This window comes from Acinonyx jubatus, chromosome B1 (assembly GCF_027475565.1).
Source record: "Acinonyx jubatus isolate Ajub_Pintada_27869175 chromosome B1, VMU_Ajub_asm_v1.0, whole genome shotgun sequence".
Taxonomy (NCBI): Eukaryota; Metazoa; Chordata; class Mammalia; order Carnivora; family Felidae; genus Acinonyx; species Acinonyx jubatus.
In genome coordinates this window covers 100,839,421-100,866,595 of record NC_069382.1, presented here as the reverse complement: position 1 = coordinate 100,866,595, position 27,175 = coordinate 100,839,421, and the positions used below count along the sequence as shown (strand labels likewise).

The following is a 27,175-nucleotide window of genomic DNA, read 5'->3' as shown; positions in this document are numbered from 1 at the left end:
CTATCGTGTGTCAATCAGAAAGACAGGTAAAAACCTGGACTTGTGACTGGTGTCTGACATCCAAGTTGGGGGTTGTTGGAACTCCCCAATCTATAGCCAGTCTGTCAGAAGCACATGTGACTATCTAGATTTGCAACTGGCCGCTGAAGTTGGAGGTAGGCAGTCTTGTGGGGCTAAGCCCTTAACGCTAAGCCTCTATCTTGGATAGACAGAGTCAGATATGAGTTGAAATGTAGGACACAGCTGGTGTAACAAAGAATTACTTGTTGTGGGGGAAAATCTCCACATATTTGGTGACCAGAAGTGTCTGAAGTGTCCTGTGTGAGTGTGATAGTAATTAAAGGAGACACAACAAAGACTCGCAGGTGGACAACTGGGGTGTTTTCTAATACACCCTCCAAAAGTGTCATGATTTTGTCTCTGTGACTGCTCTTCTCACAATAAATGACTATGGAATATTTCTGGTGACACCCTAGTAAAATCTATGTCACCTTCCATAATGTGGAAGTGTCTTTCTATTCACAGTCTTTCTATTCACAGTCTAGCAGGAACCCTTATCTCCTTCTTCCCTGCTCAATGTCACTGCACTCTGGGGCCTCTGCCAGGCTCAGCTAGGAGTGTCTGTGTGATTCCTTCTTTCATTCCAAAGGTTGTGACCATAGGTACCGTGAAAAGGAAAATTTGTTTCTCTGGAAGATATTACGTGGTTACAATCTGTGACTGCATGTTTCTTCTTAACACGGCCAAAGCAAAGTCCAAGCCTCAATGTTGGAAGAATTTAGAAGGTAGTTTTGTTTTGTTTTGTTTTGTTTTAATTTTAAATTGTTAAGTGATGTATAATATGTAGAAATAGTGTGTATCATAAATATATAGCTTGATGAATTTTCAAAAACTGAAATATACCTGTATAAACAACAACCATTTTAAGAAACTGAACATTACCAAGGAGGTAAACTTTTAATTGCCTTTCCATGGAGGGGTTTGTGAATGGCCAGGGTTAAGTATCTCTCTTGTTTGTGACTCATCTCATCCTGATGAAGTCAAATTAGTGAATGTAGTCTGTATACCAAGGCAAGCAAGTATGGAGTTGGAGAGTAAGTTGTTGGTGGGATGTTTGCTGATTATAATTGGGGAACCTGATTATTTCCACCACCAGGTTCTTATTTGCTGGGTCTGACTTCATAAGCTATGGCAGTATGTCTAGTACTCAGGCCACTGTATTTTCTAGAATTGGATCTCCCTCCTTTGGGAGGCACTGTAGTGCCTCTGCAGGCTAATTTTTCCCTACTTCATCTCAGTGTGGGAATATCAAAATGGTTCAGACATCCTTGGCTATAAATATATTCCACTTGAACCTGACCTGTTTCTCCTTTGTCAAGCATCTTCCTATCACTTTTTCCATTGGATCTGTTGTGGTTGCCTTCCAATGAGGATAGGAAGCCATGGGAATCCTGGTTACTCTTTATTCTGGATCATTTGTTCTTGGGCGGTGAGGTCATTCTACATGGTTTGTATGTCTCTGAGGTCATGACGCACCCCCCCCCCCCAACCCCATGCCTCCCCCGGCCAGAAATCTCTCCTTTGGCTCTTGATTTTTGTCCTGTCTCATGTCACTGTTAACAAGACTCAAAGTCTTTTCCTTAGGATCTTAGAGGAGTGCTCTCTGTGAATTTCTCCAGTTTATGGTAGAAATCCCTTATGCCCATAGTTCGAAGTCTGCTTGATTACAAGTCACACAGTAATAGCCACCTTCATAAGGAATCTGGGCTTTATTAGTAAAGCAGAGCAAAAAAGCCTGCAATAGTCAAATCAAGAAGGATATCAACCTAAATACTTGTCATTTCTCGGGAAATGTAGTGCTTCATGGATGTTGGGTGAAAAGTGAGATACTGAGTTTTCTTAAGTTATTGAACAACACGATATCGTGCAAGTTTGATTCTGTACCTGATATAGCCAGTTTCGAACCATATATTCCCCTCCAGATTGAAATTCACATTTCAGTGATATTTCATTAATGTTTCATAGGTAACTGATAGAGTTCTGAAAAAGGACAGCAGAAACAAACATGCCTCTTGAGGCCTAGGCTCAGAAATGACTTTGCTTCCAGTATATTATAGTGGTCAGAGTTAGCTAGAAGGCCAGTCCAGATTCAGGGAGTAGAGAAATAGACTTTATTCTCTTGATGGGAGAAGCAATGTGACTTTTCAGTTTTTCTCATCAAGAGGAGAGACTTGTGTCCCAGGTACCCCCTTTCCTCCACCTAGTTTAAAGGCCAGCCAAGCCCCCAAAGCATGATTGCCTAGCCTGGCCAGCTGCTGACTAAAACATATACATGAGTTCCACTGAGACCAAAACTGCCTCTCTGAGCCCAGCCCAAACTGACAATCCATGGAATTGTGAGCTAAATAATTGTTTGTTTATAAAATAACTAAGTTTTAGAGTGAGTTGTTACACAGAAAAAATGGCTAGACTGCCCTATCAGATACTTAAAAATGTACAGTAACTACTAAACTTTGTGATGCAATACTAGTTTTGTTTTTGTCTTCTGAAAAAAACGTTAAAGAGTATCCAATCTACAGCCCACAGCTTCACTTCTGAGAAAAATAAACAAAACAATACAAACAATCCCTCTCCGGTGCTCTGTAATCTCTCAAGCAGGCCTGGAGCACTTCTGGCCTCGTTCTGGAGTCACTCTTTCTAATTCTAACAAACGCCCTGCCCAGCCAGGTTCTTCACTTCCCCTGTCTCAAAAAGCCACATTTCCCTGCCATTCCCCACCCTGAGGGAATGATTTCAGGGGTCTATCCTTTTCTCTCCCTGGGAGCCAGAACATCCAGCACCTGTCTGTTCCTTTGACCTCACTTGCTCATGGGACACCTGTGGTCTGTGCTCCTTGGAAAGCTGGGCTATTCACTCATAATTCTTTTCTTACAAGGAAATCTCTGAAAAATCTTCTAAAGAAAAGCATCTCCACCTTGTTACCTAGACAAATCCTTTTGGGGGATGATATGTGGAAATAAAGGAGCTTCAGAGTATGAAATTCATTCACACCTTCACATGGGGTGCTGCCTACACACTCTTCTGGACGTATTGCCAACATCATCTCTGAAGAATGGATCTGGACTAAGAGTTTAAATGGGGAAAAACAGAGCAAGGTGAGGCTTTGTGGAAATAAAGTTTACAATTAGAAGATAACTTTTTAAGAATATACATAACTTCCTCAAGTTGGCAAGCAGTTCCCAAACAAGTGGAAATAAGAAAGCAAGTGTTATAGTAGTTGCTAGAAATTTAATGGGAAACATCTCCACATAGGTTCAGTTTCAGCTGGTGGTACTAATAGAGAAATGTATGGGTGAACTGTGGGCATCAGGATGTTTTCTGTGGGAGGACAGGAGGTCTGACTTGCCAATTGGTACAGAAAACTCAGCCAAAACAATGAATCAGGATATTAGGTTACTGGAGAAAGTCAGGAGTGGGAACCAAGAAGTAAACAGGCCAATGCATTCACATAGTTTGTTGGATCAGAGTCAGTTAGAATCAGCCATTAGGGCCAGGAGTTTAAAAACAAAAACAAAAACAAAAACAAAAACAAACTATTCTCAATTCTCAGGGCTTTTCTTGTCCTTATAACTTGGAATAAACGTGTTGGAGATCAGAGGTCAGTGATCTTGGCTTACACTAAAAATTCTTTCTGAATCTTTACTGTGATGGTTATAGGTAGATAAAAAAGCCAAGTTGTCCAAAAAGAAGAGGAATCAAGGTAAACGTGACTATGGTAGTTACAATAAAATAGACTTGAAAATATTTAGAAGGGATGGATGAAATCATTGTGTGCTTATTGGAAACTACCTTAAAAAGGGGGAGGTATGAGGAATGGATTAAGAATCACAATCTCTGACCTGGAAAAATTCTCTCAGTGAATACAATTTTGTCCATTTGCCATTTGTTAATAAGCTTGACAAATGAAAGGATGACTCAAGATCATGTAGGAAGTGCCGTGCCGTTGAACAAAAGCACTAAATTGTATCGGATCACAATCTGGAAGTTCAGTAAGCCTTAACTTCCTGGGAGAGGTTGTTTCAGGTCCAGCAGATTCTAGTATTACCATATGGACAACTGTTCTTGAGACAGGAAGGCTATTCGACTGGTGATGGTTCTGCAAGTCTGGAAGTTCTGTGTTGGAAATAGCTCCCTAGCTACTAGTCTGAGAATTTAGGATTATGAAGTCAAATTTAGTTATGCCTAGAGGGTGGAGCTAAGATACATTGTTTAGATAATTTGTACATCTTTAAGAATTATGTTTACACCCTGACTGGGGAGAAGTGTGCTATCTTAGGCCTGTATTCATCACCTTAAAAATAGTATCATGTTGTTAGGATAGAGATTTCTGCAGTAAAAATCTTATATAGCATTCCATTTTCCCAGCTTAGACTTTAATTTGAGGATATACTTTATACATTCTACAGGAATTTTCACTATAATTGCTGCTAAAGCTTGCTGAATTTTGAAGGTAAAAGTGTTTTGACTTGAAGAGGAAGCTATTGCATCAAATAATTTGAGATAGGAGATAAAATGAAGTAACACACCGTTAAAATTGTTATTTTTTTACAGTATTTGTAAAATCTACATGAAAATGCAAAGAACTGTACCATCTTCCATGAGTTTAATTATGTCAAGCAAGTACAACTACAAATTGCTATCCACATTTTTAAAGAGTAGAACTTGCATTCTTGTTTGTCTCGCTGACAAGTAATTTGTCTTGACTTTATTGCTTGACTCTTAACTGCCCACCAGGTACAGATGCACTATTTTTTCTTCACCTCTGGCCTCTGTTCTCCCCAGTGACACACATCCTCTTACAGAGCTTACCTATTGCCAGCCTTGGCCTGTGGGTCCTCAGGTTTTGACTTTGGGCTCTATAGTGTTCACATTATTCTCCATATATCTTTTTAGCTTAATTTTTTTTTAATCTTTATTTATTTTTGACAGAGAGAGAGAGAGAGAGAGAGAGAGAGAGAGAGAGAAAGAGAGCCAGGGAAGAACAGAGAGAGAAGGAGACACAGAATCTGAAGCAGACTCCAGGCTCCGAGGTATCAGCACAGAGCCTGACGTAGGGCTTGAACTCACGAACTGCGACATTATGACTTGAGTTGAAGCCAGATGCTTAACTGACTGAACCACCCAGGCGCCCTTCCATATATCTTTAAAATAGCACTGTCACTAATTATATATATATATATAATAAACAGGTATAATATTATTATTATATATAATATATACAAATAATAATAAATAGATAATAAATAATAATAAATAGATAATAATAATAAATAGATACTATATATATACATATATATGTATGTATATATATATGTATGTGTGTGTGTATATATATATATATATATATATATATATATATACACAGTTGACCTTTGGGCAATGTGAGAGTTAAGGGCACCAAGCCCCCATGCAGTTGGAAATCCACACATAAACTTTTACTTTAATGTTTACTTATTTTTGAGAGAGAGAGAGATTATGGTGACAGAGCATGAGCACTAGTGAGGGAGCAGCAGAGAGAGAGGAGGTCAGAGGATCAAAGTGGGCTCCTCATTGACAACAGAGACCCCATGTGGGTCTCAAACTCATGAGCCATGAGATTATGACCTGAGCCAAAGTCAGACACTTAACCAACTGAGCCACCCAAGGGCCCCCCATATATAACTTTGACGCCCCCAAAACTTAACTACTACTAGCCTACTGTTGACCAGAAACCTTACCAATAACATAAACAGTCAGTTAACACATATTTTGTATGTTATATGTCTTATGTACTGTATTCTTACAATAAAGTAAGCTAGAAAAAAGAAAATGTGAAGAAAATCATAAAGAAGAGAAAACACATTTACAGTGCTGTACCATATTTATCAACTTATAAGTAGACCTGCACAGTTCAGGCCCATGCTGTTTAAGAGTCAACTGTATATATATGCACATATATATATATATATTCACCTTCATAGTTGAAGCCACCAAGCCATCAGATGAATCAGAGCTTAGAATAGGAAGGATGCTTTCTAAAGAACAGTAGAGATAATATCAGGTCGCTCTCTCTCTTCCTCCCTGCTGCACAGGATACTGGGGATACAGTATTAGGATGTGCTAGGATTTCTACTCAGGGTGAGGGAGGTATGGCAGTTCCCCCTGGGCTCAGAGTGCATAACCTTTGATGCCATCATAGCTTGGAAGTCTGCAGTAGGAGGTGCTATTTCAGAGTCAGCGGTCCCCCCGCCCCCCCCTGCAGCCTGCTTTCCCTCACCTGACTCCTTCCCCAGGGCAAAGTGCTCTCTCATCTTCACTCAAGAATCTGTCAGAATTTCATTAAATCCTGTGTGAAGTTAGCGCTCTGACCGTTAGCAGAGTTTTAGTTGCCTCTAGATTCCTGGAATCAGACACTTTTGTGTTTTCAAATCCTGGCTTTGTGATCTTGAACCTTTAGCTTCTTGGGGCCTTATTTTTCTCATCTGTAAAAATGATTATTCTGGTGGTGGTGGTTATTATCATTATAATAGGGTTGTTGTGAGGAGTGAAGTCCCTAGATCTTCTCAGGCATGCTGTTAACCAGCTTGGGCAGAAAAGAACATTTCCCCTCAATGAGCCCTGAGGTGTGGATAGCTGAAGCTTCCCGGGTCAGGGGTTACACTGTCCCTTACTGCAGGTCACTCAGAGTTATAAACGGCCATGTTTGGGTCTCTAGTAGCACGTGTAATGTACTTTCTGAGTTGTGTATCTGTTATGTTCAACTCCTGAAGAAATTCTTGATAAAAGTTACATTCTGGTCTTAGTTGCGATGTGGGAATTGGGTGGAGTAGCGATACAACTCAAGGCCATCCAGGGAGCACCAGCAGAGTTACACTGGAGGACTGGCGTTCTCAGAGAAGACCACAAACTTGTAAGGGTGAGCTCTACCACAACAGCTGGAATCTAAAAACCTGAGAGGCCTTTGTCCTAGAGTATATGTGATACGGTTCCCTTGGGGTTTCGGAAATAATCAGGGTGATAATTGAAGGGGAGCTAATTTCTGGAAATTAGGCCAAAAAAGCTTGTACTGAAATTGTGGATAAAGAGGAAGTACCTCCTCAGATTATAGTGACAGGCAGTTAAGACTGGGGAAGTAAGCCTTGTACTCAGTTTCATTGCCCTGTATTAATGAGGAGTTAAAGGGCTCCTAAAGTGACTAGGTGAATGGCTTCATCATCATTTCAGACTCTTCACGGGAACTATGGATCTGCCAAGTTTTCAGATTAGCATTACCTACCAGACACCTTTTCAGAGGTTGGTGGGATTACAAAACTGACAAAAAGGTTTTGAAAATATGCTGCTATGACTTCTGCTTTATTTTTTCATTTCATGTACCTCTCTGTATATGAGTGTGTGTGTGTGTTTATACACATAGACACAAGTATATAGAAAGACATAGATACACATATAAGTTTACACAAAACATATAATGTAGACATTTTAGAGTGCTTGGTCTTTGATAAAAAGAAAGCTAATTAAAACAATTTTATGAAGTTTTCGGTTTTAAGAGAAAAATAAATTCAGAATATCAATTTCTGTTTGGTAAGGGGAATGCATTCTCTATGGAGATAATTTTGACCCACAGTCTTAGATTGAGCAATGCAAAGATAGAAATTATTTCTTTGGTGAAAACTAGGAACAGTATGACCCAAGGCCTTGGAGAATTCCCAATGAAATGCTGAATTAGTATATTGAAGGGTGCAGCACCTTTATTTTTAAGAGAATAACTCAATAAGATATTTACAGAAACACATGGCTTGGATGATAGAATGTATGTGAATAAAATCTTAAGAATTTAGTCCATTTGCTGATGCAAGTTGACACAAACTCAAGGATTGTTTTAATAAAAGCTATATGCTGGTTTTCAAACAAATGTGTTGGATTTGACAATGGGGTGGGGGAGGGAGAGAGAGAACAGGTCAACTAAACAACTGAAAAGTGGTTGGTAACTGCTCAAGCTAGAGGAATAGAAGCCCCATCTTGGACTAGAAGCTTCCCTGACAACCTACGCAGCTTCCCACGCAGATCGTAACCTCCTCCCTCTCTGCCCCCACCACTGCCTTATGTAGGAGTTTATCTTTTCTAGCTATCACTCTGGGTAGGGTAAAAACTACTTTTATAAAAATTACCTTCATGGTTACTGAAAGCTGAGGAGTAATACTTCATTAATCACGGGTCATGACTCATAGTTTAAAGACTTAACTAGTAAGCATTTGTACAATTTCTGTGGGGCTAGATTTTTTCTCGTTGCATAAAGATTGCTTTCATTACACTTCTTTTCATTTCATCCACATCATAGCATCACTTTCTGGATGAAATACTTCACGAACTCCCTGAATTAAACCCTTTGCAGAGACGTAGAGAATTTTGATGACTATTTTATTTATGTTTCCTCTAGAAAGGCACTTAAAAAGAAAAGGTTTTTCAAAATTGGCCACCTTGCAGAACACTCAAAAGAGTTTACAAAGATTTTCAAAGTAATAGAAGACATTCAGATTACAGAAATGAATCTGTAATGATTTGAATTACACAAAATCCACTTCAGCTGTACATAAACTAGTGTATGTACCAAGGCCAGTTCTAGAAATTTGGAGACTTGGACAGAGCTGCCAAACTCCTATTCTGATGAATGAAAAAATTAAGACTAGATGATGATTCTGTGGGAAACTTTTTATTATGACTGCCTTTATTACCCTTGGACAATTAAAATGCAGGCAATTTTATAAAAACTTGACATGATAAATGAGCCTGATGGCTAGATACGAGAACATGTCTATATTCCCTTTGAAATATGAAGATGTTGTTTAGGGTATAGTTTCCATTGCATGGTGCCAATGACATGGGAAATGGTGTTCAACTTGTGATGAGCTTAGAAGCCAGCTTGAATATTGCCTCAGAAAAACTAACACCTTCTCATGTAAACTTCCCTCCTGTGATTCCCCCTTTCACAAACTATATGCTTAAAAGCTCCTAATATATTTACAAGTAGATTGAGTAAAACGTTAATTTGTACAATTTCCAGGAGACAGGAAAACATTTAGAGGAAATGAAGAAAAAATCTCATTAACAAAATTAATAAGATAAAGGAAACTTAAACCCACTAGAAAACAATTTCAACAAATAATATCCTCAAGTAGACTATAGTATGTCACTTATTTTTATGTCCTAGCATATAATAAAATTTCTTCAATGATTTGGAGTTCATAATTGTACATAATTAAAATCCTGCATTTATCTATCTATCTATCTATCTATCTATAGTCTCTCTATCATTTATTTTTCAATTGAGAAATATATGGGTTTTTTTTCAGGTTTGTTAAGGTATAGTTGACAAGTAAAATTGTAACATGTGTTGATTTTGTATTTCATTGTTCAGCTTCTGCCAATGTTGGTATGAGGGTCTATAAATCAGTTTACTGGTACTGATGTTTATAGAAGCACCATATATACATATAGCATAAAATGTATACATGTAAGCATAATGTAGGATGTGTGTGTGTGTGTGTGTGTGTGTGAGTGTGTGTGTGTGAAGGGTTGTGTATGCATAAAATGATTGTGTTTATTAAAATATGAGTGCTTCTGGAAGAATATGATTCTAGTGAGATGGGAGAGTAGAGTGAAGTTTAAACAAAGTAAGGAAACAGAGGGGAGCGGGGTTCTGCCTCACATATTGCCAAGGTATTTTGAATTCTTGGGAGCCTTTGAGGTGGGTAGACAGAAATAACATGAGACAGATTTGGCAGTAAAAAGGAAGCAGGATATTTGTGGATGCTACTGTATGGTTTATCTGACATCTTCCCCTCATTATTAACAAAACTAAACCTACACTCAACCATTTCAGCCTCTGGGATTCTCAGTATCAACTTCAAATTATTGAAAACTATCACCTTGTGAATGATCTTATCCTCCTTTTGTGAAAGAAAAAAAATCTCTAGGATATATTTTACAAAATCATATTTCAAAATCTCAGATTGATTTAATTCATTTCTAGGTAAATTGTTGACAAAACACATTCCCTAAACGAATTTGCATATGGCAAAGTAAAGTTTCATGTATCCACTGGTCAAAATGATACCTTAATGAAATTTCCCATTTAATACTGAACTTTCCCCTTGCTCAATGCCTTGGCTTATATATCATTAATGTATCAGAAAAATGGTTTCTCAGACATATCCCCAAACTTTGATAAAGTCAGTTAGAGGATGCTGCATGTCACTGTGATTGTCTCAAAACTTTTCCAACTGGCATTATGTGGATGAAATAAAGCAGTTCTTGGCTAAAGAAAAGCTCCCCTTGGCCCTGAATTATTATATTATATATAATCTAAAGATTTCATAGCAGATCAATAACAGGAGTGAAAATTCACCATCTAACTTCAATTTTTAAAAACATGTTTATGTCTACCTGTTTAAAATTGTTCAGTGTTTGTTTTGACTAATATATTCCCCAAATGTGATTTTCCACAAGATCTTTTATAATAATTACACATTTTTAAGTTGTCTGCTTACATTTAATGTTTTGGAAACCTTAGCTCTTATCAGTGTTATTTTTTTTTCATCAGCTTTGTTGTTTTTATTTTATTTTATATTTTAATGTTTATTTATTTATTTTGAGAGACACACACACACAGAGAAGGAGAGGGGCAGAGAGAGAGGAGAAAGAGAATTCCAAGCAGGCTCTTAGGGCAGAGCACTCTGTGGAGCCTGAACTCACAAACCACGACATGGTGACCGGAGCCGAAACCAAGAGTCAGTTGCTAACCAGCTGAGCCACCCAGGCATCCCTGTTTATTTTTAAAACTTAAATGTCTTAAAACATGTAGGATAAAACCAAAATGCATACAAATGAGTGGGGGAAAACCTGTGTCTTTGCAACTGCCTACAGAGAGAGAATAGCACTATTAACAAAATTTCTCTCTTTGAGGGTATGGGGAAGGTAATATAATAGAAATATGGATTTATTTTTCATCATTCATTCGTTCATTCATTCACTTAGTCAATATCTACTGAACACCTAATCTTATGCCCTGGTGGAACATAAAATTAACATTAACAGGCAAGTAAGACATAGATTATGTCAGATAGTGAAAAATGATATGCATAAACATAAAACCTAGAAGTGGTAGAGATGTGGGGTTTGGTACAGTAATTCCTGCTTATCCATGGTTTCACTTTCTGGTGTTTCATTTAGCACCTCTAACCTCTGATCAACCGCGGTCCAGAAGCAGAGTTTCCTCCTTCTGACATATGGTCAGAAGGTCAATAGTAGCCTAAAGCCATGTCACAATGCCTATGTCATTCACTTCATTTCATCTCCTCATGTAGGCATTTTATCATCTCACATCATTACTAGAAAAAAGATGAATGCATACAATAAGATATTTTGAGACTGACCACATTCACATAACTTTTATTACAGTTATAGTGTTATAGTTGTGATATTTTATTGTTAGTTATTATTGTTAATCTCTTACTGTGTCTATTTTATAAATTAAACTTTATCATAAGGACACCTGTATAGAAAAAAACATATACAAGCATTGGTACTATCTGCAGCTTCAGACATCCACTGGGGCTCTTCAGACATATCTTCTGTGAATAAAAGGGGTTACTGTAATCAGAGATGGCTCCACTGACAAAATGAGATTCAAACCAAAATATAAGGAGGTGAGGGAGTAAACATGTGGATATATGGGGGATAGTATGCCAGACAGACGGAAAGCAAGAGCAAAGGCCCTGCGGAAGGAGTGTGTTGAGAAAAGATACAAGTAAAGAAAGGATGGAAGGGTAAAAAGGGACAGATTATATAGGGCTTCTTGGCCTTTCAGAGGCCATTGGCTTTTACTCTGGGAAACACTGAAAGACACTAAATAGTTTTGAGCAGGGGAATAACATAATCTGACTTTGTTTTCAAAAGAATCTTGGTGCTATGTTGAAAATAAACCCTAGGAGAGCAAAGTGGAAACAGGGGACCATTGAGGATGCTCTTTAGAACAAAAGATTCTGATGTCTTAAAGCAGTGTAGTGTTGGTGGGGTATAATCTGAAGTCAGACACAATAGGATTTGCAGATGAAATGGATATTAGATATTAGACAAAAAGGATTCAAGGATGACCTCAGGCTTTTTGGTCTAAGCAACTGGATGGATTGGTGTTGCCATTTACTAAGATGAGGAAGCCTATGTGGGGAGGAGGTTTACACAGAAAGATCTAGAATTCAGTTTGTGATATGTTACAGTTATGCATATCCATGTCAAGCCAGCAAGTGGGTGGTTGTATATATTAGCTGGGAAGCTATAAGGAAGGAAGTCCAGGTCATATATATTTATTTGGGAAGCATTTATGTATAGATACACTTAAAGCCATGAGACTAGATGAGATATCACCAACACAGTGAGTGTAGAAGAGAAAAGATCCAGTGACTGAGTTTTGGGGTGCTCCATTGTTAAAAGAATGGAGCAGAGGAGGAATTAGAAAAAAAAAGGCTGAGAAGCATCTACTTAGTCTTAGGGATAATCAGAGAATGTGATGTCCTGGAAGCCAAGTGAAGAAAAGGAGGAGAGAGAATCTAGAATATAAATGCTCCTGACAAGTCAAGTTAGCTGCTTGAAAATTTCCCACTGGGTTTTAAAAAAGTTGTTTATTTGCCAATCTTGGCACGACTTGTTTTATTAGAGGTGAAGACCAAATTGGAAGGAGTTACAGAAAAAATAGAACAGTTTGACGGTTGAAACAAGTTTAATACTAATCTGGTATTCTGCTGTTCAGTTGACTTCCTCTTGAAGGAGGACTTATAGATGGGCCAGATAGAAGAGTAGAAAGAAACTAGCATGGTGGCTCATTTTGAACTACTGGTGAAACATGACTGGAACTCTTCCATTAATTTTGGGAGATAGAATAGAGTACAACAAAGATTTTTTTTAATGTTGAAAAACTAAAAATCAATATTATTAATAATTTTTAATTCTGTTTTCCCACTCTCTTCCAAGCTGTGTCTCTTTCTGCCCTTATAGTTACCCCTTGACTGGAGCGTTCAGTTATTGCTACCCATAAGTCTCCACACATGACTTTTACAGTTTAGCAAATGGAATCAAAAGTTCCAAACAGCCAAAGTTGGTGTCCTAATATCATTTGGAAGACAAAATACTGTGTAAGAATGGAGCAGATGTCAGGAATCTAGATGTGGAACCACAAACACTGCTAGAGAGAGAGGCATGGTTAGCCCAATGGCGGACAGATTCAGGCAGTAACAAGGGAGGTATGAGGAAGAAGGATTGAGCTAATAGGGTCAAGGATGGAAAAGGTGGCTTACTCCAGGGTCATAAATAGAAAGCATGTGCAGCTAATTGGGAAAAATTTGCTGAAGCATGGCCAAGGAGAAGTCAATACTAATTCAGGAGTAAGGGCCAGATCCTTAGTCTATAAGTGACCTTTATAGTTTATTGTGCACCTTTATACAGAATATTTGTTTATTTCCTCCTCATCCAAGTTTGACCCAGCTACAAAGAACTTTCTCTTCTACTCATCCTCCACATCCACGTTAATATCTGGCTATCTCCTTAATACACAAGGTACAGCTAAAGTTTAATAGAATGTTTCTCTCATTGAGAAACGCTTAGATTTCTTTCTCTGAGGTCAAGTCTAGTGTTGAAACTAGAGCTTGTATATTGATCACTCTGAGGCAGATAGAATGGCAAATTACCTTAGCTACCAGATTTTTTAACTGTACCTATTCTCCATCTATAATCCCTAGGACCCTCTGTCCTGACTGACCTTCTGATGATAAGCAGAAGCGTTTGCATCACAGGCAGGAGATTTTATATTGCAAACCAACCTAAATGAAAATCACTGGTTCATGTAACTTAGAATTCTAGGGGTTTAAGTCACTCCAGCCACCTTGCTTATATATTCTTGTCTTTAAGCCCTTGTTCCTTGACAAATCTAAGGGTGGTACACACAAATATGACCATTCTTTTTAAAATACTATAAAGATTTCTTAGCAAATATAGGGTTCTGTTCTATCTATGCAAATTATGAGAGATGTGGGGTCATAGATAAGGAAGTGATTCTCTAGCCTGAAAAATCATATCATTGAAATCTTTTCTCATTTCTTATGTAATCTCTACAGTGGACACCTGCTTTCACCTCATACGAGCCTTGAAGCTGGATTCAGTACTTCTTCAGTTTCTACCTTTAGGAATTCTTCTCTATAAAGCATGAGTGAGCAATTTAAATTTACTAATGATTTTGTGAAGAAGACTATGGGAGAACTTGCATTATACAACATATGATATTTTACTCAGAGTTACATTAAATTATTCTCAATCTCTCTTCTCCATTACTTCTCCCTGAGCCAATCCCATGAAGTATCAAATCTCTTCCTCTAAATAGAACAGTAGAGCTTTCTGCCATCTCTCTCAATCCATCTGTGGTACTGGCCAAACTATAGCACTGGAATCTCCAAATAGGCTTGTCAAAGTGTTAACTTCAAAACTGAATCTCTCCCAAGGGGAAACTTTTGGAATATAGCTAAGAAAATAATGTTTTCTTTATTATTTACATTTAAATTGATATTCTCAAGTCAATTCCCAAATATTATTTTTTTTTTATTTTCCTAGATAAAACCAGGGTATAAAAACTTTAATTACTCTCCATGTCTGAAAAAGAACTTTCAGTTAAGGCTGGTATGTACAGTTAGTGAATTACCACATCATTGAAGATATAAGAATCTTTGGGAAGCTTTTCTGAAGAGAAACTCTAAATCATGAACAATGTAGGGAACTCACCTAAGCAATTTCTTTCTAGTTTTACTTCCATAACAAAAAAACTTGAAGTAGTGAGAAGGAACTTTATGGTTATATTTTATGGTGATTATGAAAATAATTAATGAGTCAGACTAGAATACATATGGTTTGGCATGAAAAATGCAGTGTTTCTCCCAGCCAAAAGAATGAGAGGGGACAGCAAAAGAGGAAGATTCCCTCTCTCTATGGTTCAAGACTTTTCACTGCAGGGGCACTGGGTGGCTCAGGCAGTTAAGCATCTGACTTCAGCTCAGGTCATGATCTCATGGTTCACTAAGTTTGAGCCCCACATCAGGGTCTGTGCTGACAGCTCAAAGCCTGGAGCCTGCTTCAGATTCTGTGTCTCCCTCTATCTCTGCTCCTCCCTTGCTTATGTTTGCCTCTCTCTCCCTCTCTCAAAAAACATTAAAAATAATTTTTCAAATGAAAAAATAAAAAAAAGACTTTTCACTGCAGAAGGAAAAAATTAGAAAACTTGCTATAACAATTTGCATATTATATTAATATTTACATCTCAGTCATATTTGATTAAAAGGAGTTAGGAATAAATGAGCAAAAGGAATTGAGGTTGTATGGACTTTATAGTTACCCATCTTTCTGTTGCTGGCAAGGATATTTTTAGCCATACTTAACCTTATTCATGCTATCCACTGTGTTCTATGCTTTGTTAAATCTACCCACTATATATTCAAGCTTGCCATAAGAAGACAAAAATAAAAATTCAAGCAATTTATATCACTCTAAATGGACATAGCTTCTTTCAGAAGGCTATTTGGAGGAATATGGTAGACTCATGACTTTTTTTTCCCAGTTTTATTAAGATATAGTTGACATATAACACTGTGTAAGTTTAAGGGATACATATATATACACACACATATATATATACATATATATACACATACATATATATGTATATATATATATATACACACACATACATATATACATATATATATGTGTGTGTATGTATATATATATATATATATATATATATATATATATACACATACATACACATACAATGTGTCTATACATACATACACACACTTGGAAATGCTTGTCACAATAAATTTAATTAACATCCACATTTCACATAGTGACAATTTCTTTCTTGTGATAGAACTTTTAAGATCTACTTTCTTAGCAACTTACAAATATATAATATAGTACTATCAACTATAGTCATCATACTGTGTATTATGTCTCTAGGACTTACTTATCTCATAACAGGAAGTTTATACCTTTTGACCACCTTCATCCAATTCTCTACACCTCCACCCAACAAGATTTTTTTTTTAAGGTTTATTCATTTTTCAGAGACAGAGCGTGAACGGGGGAGGGACAGAGAGAGAGAGATGGAGACACAGAATCCAAAGCAGGCTCCAGGCTCTGAGCTGTCAGCACAGAGCCCGACTCGGGGGCCCAAACTCACAGACGGGAAGATCATGACCTGAGCTGAAGTCAGACGCTTAACCCACTGAGCCACCCAAGTGCCCCCCAACAAGATTTTTTTTAAGGGGACAAAACTTATAGGGGAAGTTAAGCAGTTTATGAAAAAAAAATCCTTCAACTTTTTTTTTTCTTTATGTATTTACATCAGACTTTGAATTTTACCACATTAATGAGATTTACACCAGAGGAGTGGAAAGTGATGCCACTTAGCATTTCAGACATTAGCTGGCTCAATACTGATTACAATAATGAACCTTGCTAGTGTCCATATGTATCAGAATGGGAATAGCAATGTGGTCATGGCCCAGAGCACCCAAAAGACACAATGCCTTAGCCACAGATGTCCCTCATTGACAACATGGAAAACTTGGCAAAGACACTTGGATTTACAATTAAAATTGTAGGAAATTAACTTGCTTCCTGAGAAATGTGCCTATCATCAGGAAAAAAAATGTTTCTAAAATTCGCTTTTTTCGTCTTTAGGGAAAAAAAGATTGTAGGCCTTTTGGTCTGTCTCCTCCATTACTTACAATGTTAGTCAAATGAAGTAGATGATTCAAATTCTTTAATATATTAATATAAATTCTTATCTGGTTTTAATAGAAGTTACAACTATTAAGGTATCATCTGAGCTACAAAAGATGTCTTTTGCTTATGATAGTAAAATCTTGCTTTACAACTAGAGAGGTGAGGGTTTAAAAAGATTAAAATGTGAAGTCACATTATGTTAAGATTTATGAATTGCCTGTTGGAGCTATGTGTCTTGTTGGCAAGAGAGATATAGAAGCTTAATCCAAATCCATCCTGGTCTTAACTATAGTTGAGCATCACCTGGGGCAGCTACCACAACAGTTTCACCAGGAGAGACTTACTGATTCCAGAAATCTTCTGGTTATTTGGCCCCTGTTTCATCTGCTCTAACTGGAGAAGTTTGGGCTAGGAAGATACTTAGGATGCACTCTTTAGTTTATCACTTGTTTTGCCAGCCAATGTTGCCTATTGTTTCCAAGGTAAATTTTTAGCTGTTCTTTGAGGAAATAATAGAAACAAGTTCTCAACTGCTTTATGTAGGATTCTCATTATCTTGGCACCATATTGTTAATGGATTTGACCTTAGTTTGAAACATATGAAAAGTAACAGAAGACAAGAGCAAAATTCTGGGTCATGGTTCCAGATAATTCTTCCATGTATTCTCAGTTTTAATAGAATGTTAAGATAATGGACAGCCAACAAAATGACAAGAAATGTGTCCTTGGACATGGATTTCTCATGGAAGTGGAATGCCTCTCAACTTTTCTTTTGGTATGAAATAATTGGGTTAACACTATAGCTCACTGCCTAAAAAGACTGAACACAGTACTGTTTGAAATACTGTTTGAATTCAGCTTTCCTTTAAACATTTTTCATAGTTCCTCACAGGAAAGATTTTCTCTGTTACAGTTATTGTTTTTAAAAGGACAAGTATACTTTTAATACATAAACTTATAGAGAAATTAAAAATTAACCATAATTTCATCACCCCAAAAATTCAAATTATTTTTTAAGAAATACATAAGTGTGTTTCAAAAATTCAAATAGTGCTGTGAATAATAAAATTGAAATTAATAAGCCTTTATTTCCTTACCTTTTCTGCCACTATTAACTATTATTAAGTTTTTACAAATATTCTTCTAGTTATATACATATACTGGAAGAGTTCTACATTATTCTTTTTGCACTTAATAATGTTTTAGAAATATTTTGGTATGCACATACAGATATACTCATTAAAAAAAAATTATATAGAGAAAATCATTCATGTCTTAGCATAGCTTCTGCCCAAAAGCAGAACCTGAAATAAATGCTTTTACAAGTAGTTTACTGGAAGTGATTCCAGCGATCATAAATGAAGGATAGAAATATGGTAGCCAATCACCATGAGAGCCCATTGTCCCCACCTCTTGGTATTCATACTCTTGTGTAGTCTCCTCCCACATTGCACCAGAGTTACTCTAGGTCACTGAGAGCACACAGCAGAAGTGGTGGTATGACCCTTCCAAAACTAGGTCATAAGACATAAGACATTTCTGCTTGCACTCTCCCTTGGCTTCTCTCTGGGATCACTCACTCTGGGGAAAGCCCTCTGTCATGAGGTGAGCACCAGTCCACATGGTGAAAAACTGAGTGCTCCTGCTCACAGCCAAAGGAGTAAATTCAGAGGTGGATCCTCCAGCCCCAGTCAAGCCTTCTGATGAATATGACCCTAGCTGAGATTTGAACTACATGCTCATGAGAGACTTTGAGCTAGAACCACTCCATTGAAACTGCTTCTGATTTGTTGACCATGGAAACTGTGAGAATAAATACTTGTTGTTTAAAGTCACTAAGATTTGAGGCAATTTGTTACACAAAAATAGATAACTAACACAGGAAATCAACTGCGGGGAGGAGGGTAGGCAATATAAAGACCTGTTGGTGCTATGATGAATTGATGTTCCACTCAGTAGGACCTTCCTAGAGTCTTATGAACTGTGTGTCAAGGGAAACGCATTTCTATCAGCCCCATTCTTCACTGGTCAAGCAAGCTCCATGGGTGTTAACTCTCCAGCCCTCCAGAATACATGTATGAATGCCAAGCAAATTCCCACAACTTTCTATGCCACACTGTGAGGCACATGACATGGCTTAAAGCAAGGTTGGCAGGTTTTGCCTGCACATTGTTGAAACCTGCCCTAAACCACAGCCTTCACAGCTAGAGGAGTAGACAAAGAGTATTTGATATAACCATACACATCACAAGGCATTTCTTATGTTCTTCCTTTCTATAAAACTATGCTACATGTGTCATTTTTAATGTAACAATTCTTTTTTGGTGTTTTATAAAATATTGAAACTGAATGCATTCACCACAACTACCTTTTTATTTCATGTGACAAGTCAAAGTTTAATAGCTAATGTGCCTATCTATTACTTAATTCCATGTGAATTTAAAAATTAAATTAAATTAATGATAATTTGATTATTTTTAATTAAGAAAATTAGCTTTTCTTTCAATTTTCAATCCATTAGCTTAATAAAGGGGCATATAGTCTAATTGATAGAACTAAAAGAAATCAAAAAGATTTTGAGTCTCCACATTATTAATCCACATTTCTCAGGTCCCTTTGGAGGCTGACTAAGTAAGAGAAATTTAGCACTTTGGAGGCCCATTATGAACTGAGATGAATCACCACTTCCTTCTGCACATCAGAAATTGCAGTTGAATTCAACTGTGAGAGATGTTGAAATGTTGGCATTTTTCTTTTAGTTTGAATATTGTAATAACTTTTTTGATTTATATAGCATCTCAGAATTACTTTTCTACTTTTCCGAGGTCAACCTTAAATGTCTAATGGCATTATACCTGGAAAACAAGACACTGATCAAAGTATTAAAGGGCAATCACACTTTGTGAATCTTTATTTTCTGAAATTGGATGGAGAAATCTGTTGGCAGAAACAGCCTTTAAAATAAAGGCAGTGACTCAACTTCTGAAGGAAAGCCAGGTTCTCAGGCTGCAGGGTGGTGGGGTGGGCAGAAAGAGAACTCATTTCAGGAGAGTACAGGAAGTTACTTAATGCTGCTTATGAGTCAGAAGAGAGTAGAATCAGTTATGATTGAACTCTCGTATCTAGTTACACCTATATGCAGATACTTTAATATATGTGTATAAAACATGTATATGTGTATTTTTATTCATCTGTGTTCTATGGTTTGCTTTGATAGGAACCCCCCACCCCCATCCTTCCTTCATTTTTGAATGCTGTAGTAATGAGTCACTGCCTCCTATTGCTTTGAAAGTAAGAACTTTCTAGGTCAGAGATTTTAAAAAGTATATATCACCCACCATTCCCCTTTATTCACTACCCTTAATGGGATCTTATATAAGTATATGTAGTTAAGAGAATGCTCAATTGGAAAGAGAAAAATAAAATATACATTCACAATATCTGCTATTGCACTTTAGACACTATTTTATTTAATCCACAAACAGGTATTATGCTTCACTCTGTAAAATGTGAAAATGGTTAACAGGGGCTTAGTCATCTTAAAAGAATATATAATCTTGGAAATGGCAAACTGGAATTGGAGCCAAGCTTTGCCCAATCACATGACCCATGGTCTTCCCGCCACATCATACTTCCTCTAAGGCTTTGCAGTCTGTCTATGCCGGAGTCTGACAGACTGGGCTGTCTGACTGAGGCATTGGACAGGTTACTACCTCCCTGTTTTATTTTTAATTTTGACACTAAAAAACTCTGAAAGCCAGCTTAGCTCCAACATCTTTTAATTTCATTTTATTTTACATCAAGAGCTCTCAGAGTCTAGCCACTGATAATAAAAACACTGAATGATATTCATAAACCGTGTTTGCGACTACTAGATGTACCCCTATTCAGACATTAATTACTGCCCCATTTTTCAGAGACTTTTCCATTTGTTTGGATTATTTAGAAATATTTTCTTTAAGTACACAGGTCTCAGAGAGTCTGCACTTCAGGCTCTCCTTTATCATCAGGCTAGAATGTCTTGGGAAAATTAGGGAATTCTCCTAGATAAAACTATTCCTCTCATGGGAACAGAGAAAGATTTGGGGCCTATATCTCCCTCTTTCCACTCTTGGGAGAAAAGAGAAATTGGCAAACAGCTGGAGAAGGCAGAATAGCATCCTAACAATCTTACAGTCACCCCTGCACTTACAAATTTTACCATCTTAATTCTAAAAGGTGTTTCTGCGTGTAAAAGTTAGGTGATATTTCTGGCAGTTTCAAGATAAGTTATTTTGTTGGAGGTGGTCTTTGACATAGCACTAACAGAAAATATTTCCAGATACCATTACTATTTTAATAGGACTTTAAGATTTCTGCTTTCTTTCCTGGAAGAGAAAGAACCCAACTTATAAGAGACACGAGGGTGACAGAAACCTTCTTGAAATTGTTGGTATGAAGAGATGTCTTAAAAAAATAATAATTCTGATCAACTCTATCTCTTTTGGTCCACTTCTTAATCCACATTAAAAAAAATCCATTTTTGAAAATCAAAGAAATAAAAAATGTGATCCACTGCCAATTTCTATTTGATAAGCCAGTGGACAAAGTTAAAAGGGCAAATAACAGTGAAGTAAAAATTAGTATAGGATAACTGAATGCAAAGTTTATTTCTTAAGGCTTGGTATTCCTAGCCTTGTTTGGACTGAAAAAAAAAATTAAGTATTAGATGTTGCATAAATTTTTGCTTTCAATTACTTTTCTCTCTTTGAAATTAGAAGCCAAAATTCAGGTTTCAGATTGTGAGGGAAATTTGGTTTAACACATGTTAGAATCAGGGGTGTCTGGGTAGCTCAGTCAGTTAAGCAGTCTGACTTCAGCTAAGGTCATGATCTTGCAGATCGTGGGTTCAAGCGCCATGTCAGGCTCTGTGCTGATAGTGAGGAGTCTGCTTGGGATTCTCTCCCTCTCTCCCTCCCCTCCCTGACTTGAACTTTCTCTCTCTCTGTCTCAAAATAAATAAATAAACTTAAAAAGTTTTAAGACATACTGGAATCAAAGATAACTTTTTACTAAATAGATTTGGATAGATTCTAACAGTAAAAATCTCTTCTTTCCAAGTGAAATTGACACACCTGCTGAGATGACGTAATTAACCTTCTAATTTGGTAAATGGATTTTTAAGAACTAAATTTGGTGGAACTACAGGAGGAATTAAATTGGCTTTCATGTTAAATTTGCCACTAAATAATTCTGTGGCATAAAGCAAAGGAATAACCAGAGAACCACAAAATAAAAAATAAATATGATCACTACTACAAATGCTACTAGTAACTACTACTATTAGTAACGATAACAATTGATTATGCCCAACCATGTGTCAGACACTGGGGTAATGAAATATTGTTTCTTGGCAGTGTGGAGTCCATTTTCTTTCTACTTTTTGTGTTTTAATTTGTGCTTCTGCAGATATTTACAAGTTAGTCTGATGTTCTCAATAGTGGCATATGACTGGTGAGTAATATTTTCCAATGCTAATTCAACACTAATATTTTACGCTGGCCGGTAGCAGAATATTGAACTCTAAAATTTTTTTTAATATACAAAAATTTTATTGTATTTTCAAATAACCAAATAAAAAGTGAATCCTGATATAAATAATTTCGACATAAGTATTTGATAGTCATTAATTTTATTTTGCATTTTAATTTTCATGGTTATGAATATTTAAAAGAAAATAAAAACATTAATGAAAAATAATTTTAATGTTTAAATTTTTTACATTTACTATAATTTATATTTGTATAAAATATATTAAAATTTTGTATACTTTGAATATAATTATATTAATTTTTTAATCATTTAGATCAGTAGAATATAAATTTTGGAGAAATTTTGATAACAATAACATTATTAGTAGCTTTACTGAAATGAGGCCAAAAAGTTTGGAATTAATATAAAATAACTTATAAGTTATATATATATATATATATACACATTTTATTGCACATCCAAATATTATCAAAGTAACACTCATATATGAGTAATCATGATATCAATATCTTTGATATTTTGCCAAAACTATAGCTTTATGTATACTTTTCAGTTTGTTGTTATAAAGACATATTTGTTAGGGTAGGAATATAGAACTCACTTTATTTGGTTGTTACCATTATTTTTAACTTCTGAATATTTAGACTTATAGTAAATTGATCTCCATGTGTACTCTTGCCCTGGGTCCTGCAAATATTAAGGGTAGGTCTGGGGAGATGCACTTCCACGTCGGTAACATTCTACAAATTCCCGACCCTAGTGATGGACTGATTCAGAGATCTAGTCTTGACTCCTTTATTTTACAGATGGAGTAACCAACCATGATGATTGGCTGCAAGCCTATGCCAAACCATAACACTGTCTGCAGAGGACCAGGAAATGGACCCTTCTCTCTCCAAAAGCAGGCAGAGTGGCATGTTCCTTGTGCAAGCTGGAGGACTCCCAAGTCCTCTCTTACAAAAAGCTCATTCATCTGAAACTTAAAGTGTGGGCCCCAATAGCCAATTGTATGAGGTTAACTTATTCATGACGCTGGCAGGCAGTTCATGTCAGCAGCGGGTCCCTGAACAAGAGCCCTCTCTAGTTGTCAGCTATCTGTCTAATCTGTGTATCTTTTAACAAAGCATTGTGTTTTTATGTGTATCAGTAAAGGCTAATTCTAGAAAGGTCAGTTATAAGGAGGCTTAGACCCACCTCAGGAATAGTGCAATATCCTGGAGCTAGAAGCAGCAAAATTGGTCCCAATGAGAGATGGTGACCAGGACCCAGAGAGAGACTAGTGTGGAGATGGCTTCCTGAGAGGAGCAGTGGCCTTTGGTGGAGGGACTAGGCCACAATGGCCTCACGAGGAAAAATCTAGGAGAATGATTTCCTAACCACATTTGTCTATTTTCCTCTCATCTCTGACAGGGGCTCCCCGTTGTTCAAACCTAGCTGGAAGTCAGGGGATACAGAAAACCTGAACATGTACTCCTTTCCAGTCAGCCTCTGGGGCAAAGAGCAGGTAAAAAGGGGGGTGGAAATGGATTTGTATGGGTAAATGGATGATACTCATCACAGCGAGTAAGAGTTTTTATCATATATTTTGGATCTTTTTATTGTCTTGACAACGAAGAAGCAGTGAATGGAGGGACGAGTACATTCATGCCTGGGCAAGAAAGGCCCCTGTTCAGGTCTTGCACTTCAAGAGGCCCTAGGCTTTGGAATATCCTCCTCAATTTCTAAGACCCTTCTGGTGCCTGAGACCAGCTGAAGCCAGCAGAGCCACCTGGGCAGGGTGCTCTGAATGTATATTGAGACTTGTGTGACCCTGGTTTTTGTTTCTTCCCACAAGAGCACTCCCTGGTGCTCTATCCCCCAAATAAGGGGCTCTGGGACTTGTGCCATGTTATTGTCCCCTATATTCCTGACCAGGCCCTAGTTCCAGGAGGGTGGCCAGACAAATGTTTTGTCCTATGAACTAGTGTATTTCTTTTATGGGATGCTATGAAATTGGCCATCAGCATGATAGTGACACAGTGACTTGATGTGATTCTCAGGTCAGACACACGATAAGTTCAAGACTCTGATCCACTGCTGACCCTTGGTCTCAAGCTTCAGGTGTGGGCTGAGCATGGCTCTCACCTGTCCACCTTTCAGCCAGGGTGTCATCTCTCTTCTATAAAACTCGAAGGTGGCAGTTCATGGCAGAAAATGTACTTTAGCCTGTGTACCCCCTCTGGTGTCCAGGCCCATCTTCTCTGCAGGCTCCCTGCCATATATTGGTCAGTGTCCCAGAGCAGGCCACACCTATCTGTCTCAATGTGTTCAAGGCCAATGTGCTGGGATACCAGAAGGCCCTTCATTCCATGTTCTCTCTCTTGCCTCTGATTAATATTATGATGTTGTACTCTCAGATCTTTCTCAGACCATGCCAGATAAGGGTGGACAGTCCTTGCACAATGGGACTATTCTTCTTATTTTATTCACTGGTCTCTTGCTTGTCCTTCTCACTGGCACCAATGTGTGGAAGGCAAGGGTGCAAGTGACCTTCAAGGAGAGGACATTCTAAGAATACAACGATTATGGCCTAACGAGTTCAAGAGAAGATTTACTTGGAAGATATGTAGTTCTATAGTTAAGGCACAAAGTTCTAGCTGGTAAATTTCATGTCACTATAAAACTAAAAATTAACTATTTTTCTCATTTTCCTGCATAGATGGAGGAAAACTTTTATTTGTGGACTCCTTTGATAAAACACAGACAAACTTTCTGAGGGTCATTGGAAGCCAGCACTCATGGGCAGCATGATAGATCACACAGTGTCAAAAATAATGATGTAACCAGCTTTAAATAAATGTTATTGGACAATTGCAGGGGCAAGAAGAGCTGTATTTTTTTCCAGATGAGCAGGTTTCAAAGATCCATAGCATTTTGAGTTATAACAGCATTGCTACCATTTGCTTGTGGTGAGATGTCAAATTTCCCAGAAGCCACATGTTTGTCAGTAAAGAACATGAAAAGGTGATTCCTGAATATGAACAGGAAGAGATGGTGCTTGGACACCCCAAATAATCTTCACTAAACTGATTACACAATAAACAAATACGTAAGTACCTCTTCTCTATCCATTATTCTAAATCCTCCTCAATAAAACACTATACTCCCCATGGGACCATAAATCTGATCATGGATTAAAAAAATATATATATGTTTATTTAATTTTGAGAGAGAGAGAGAGAGAGAGAGAGAGCAAGCAGGGGAGGGGCAGAAAGAGAGAGGGAGACACAGAATCTGAAGCAGACTCCAGGCTCTCAGCTGTCAGCACAGAGTCTTACTTGGGGCTCAAACTCATGAACTGTCAGATCGTGACCTGGGCCAAAGTCAGACCTGGACCACCCAGGCGCCCCAATCTGATAACACATTTTTAATCAAAATGTTAATATAAACAGGGGATCCACAAAAATTGTTTGCCTGAGGCTTACATGCCTAAAAGGCGCTCTGGAAGATCCAGTAAATAGCTTCCTCCCTTCGTGTCCAGGAACAGGACAAGGCTAATGCTGACTGCAGAAGGAGTCTGACGGTGATGTTAATGAGAAGATCGCTGGTGCAGAAGTTAGAAACTTGAGTTCAAGTGTGGATTTACTCCTTACTAGCTGTGTGGGTTTTTTTTTTTTTAAGTGAACTTGGCATCACAATTCCTCAGCTTCCTCGTATATAAACTAACATATGAGCCATACTTATCAAATAGGTTTATTGTACTGGTAAAAGAAATTTGTGTTTATGAGCAAACTTTTAACTTTAAAGTGATTTTAATAGATATTTTGCAATAGCAAGTTTTGTATAAAAACAATAAAATATATTTTTTTAAATTTTATTTTAGGGGCGCCTGGGTGGCTCAGTCAGCTAAGCGTCTGACTTCAGCTCAGGTCACGATCTCGCAGTTTGTGGGTTCGAGCCCCCTGTCGGGCTCTGTGCTGGCAGCTCAGAGCCTGGAGCCTGTTTCAGATTCTGTGTCTCCCTCTCTTTCTGACCCTCCTCCGTTCATGCTCTATCTCTCTGTCTCAAAAATAAATAAACGTTAAAAAAAAAATAAATTTTATTTATTTATTTATTTATTTATTTAATGTTTATTTATTTCTGAGACAGAGCACGAGCGGGGGAGGGTCAGAGAGAGAGGGAGACACAGAATCAGAAGCAGGCTCTAGGCCCTGAGCTGTCAGCACAGAGCCCAACACGGGGCTCAAACTCCCAAATCGTGAGATCATGACCTGAGCCGAAGTTGGTCGCTCAACTGACTGAGCCACCCAGGCTCCCCAATAAAAATATTTTTTACCTTAAAAGAGGCTCAATAACAATCACATTTGGTTTATTTTATTCTTATTAGACAGTGCAAAGAGTCTCTTCAAGGTTACCTTTTCCTTTTAGTGGTTCAAAGCAGCATTAATTAGGTCTCTGTATGTAATGGAATCAGTCAAATTGCATTAAAAATATTAAAAAGCCATTTTCCCTCAAAGGCTATTTGATTTGGGCTTTCCAAATTACTGACAATTTCACTGCTCTGTGTTTTCAGCAAAGCTCTACACTTAAGGCTGAGATATGCACTGAAATTCCCCACCCCCCCATCTCCCCAGGATACCAAGAACTCCATGAGGTTCCTTTGGTGTTATTTGTGTTATGATTTTAATTATTTCTTGACATTTCAGAAATGAAAGCTTTGGCCTCCACACCCTTTGACTTCAAAAGATGGAATTCATTAGGCCAATAAGCGAGCCAAGGGACCGAGGGGGTAATTTATACT

General features: G+C 37.5%; 1 long non-coding RNA gene across 1 annotated transcript; it reads left to right on the top strand.

Moving 5' to 3' along the window:
• The first annotated feature begins 657 nt into the window (after positions 1-657).
• Positions 658-25,234, top strand: LOC128314472 (uncharacterized). Its single transcript, XR_008296160.1, has 4 exons — positions 658-785; positions 2,987-3,155; positions 23,202-23,899; positions 25,094-25,234. It is a non-coding gene; the product is annotated as an uncharacterized LOC128314472 (long non-coding RNA).
• The last annotated feature ends 1,941 nt before the right edge of the window (positions 25,235-27,175 follow it).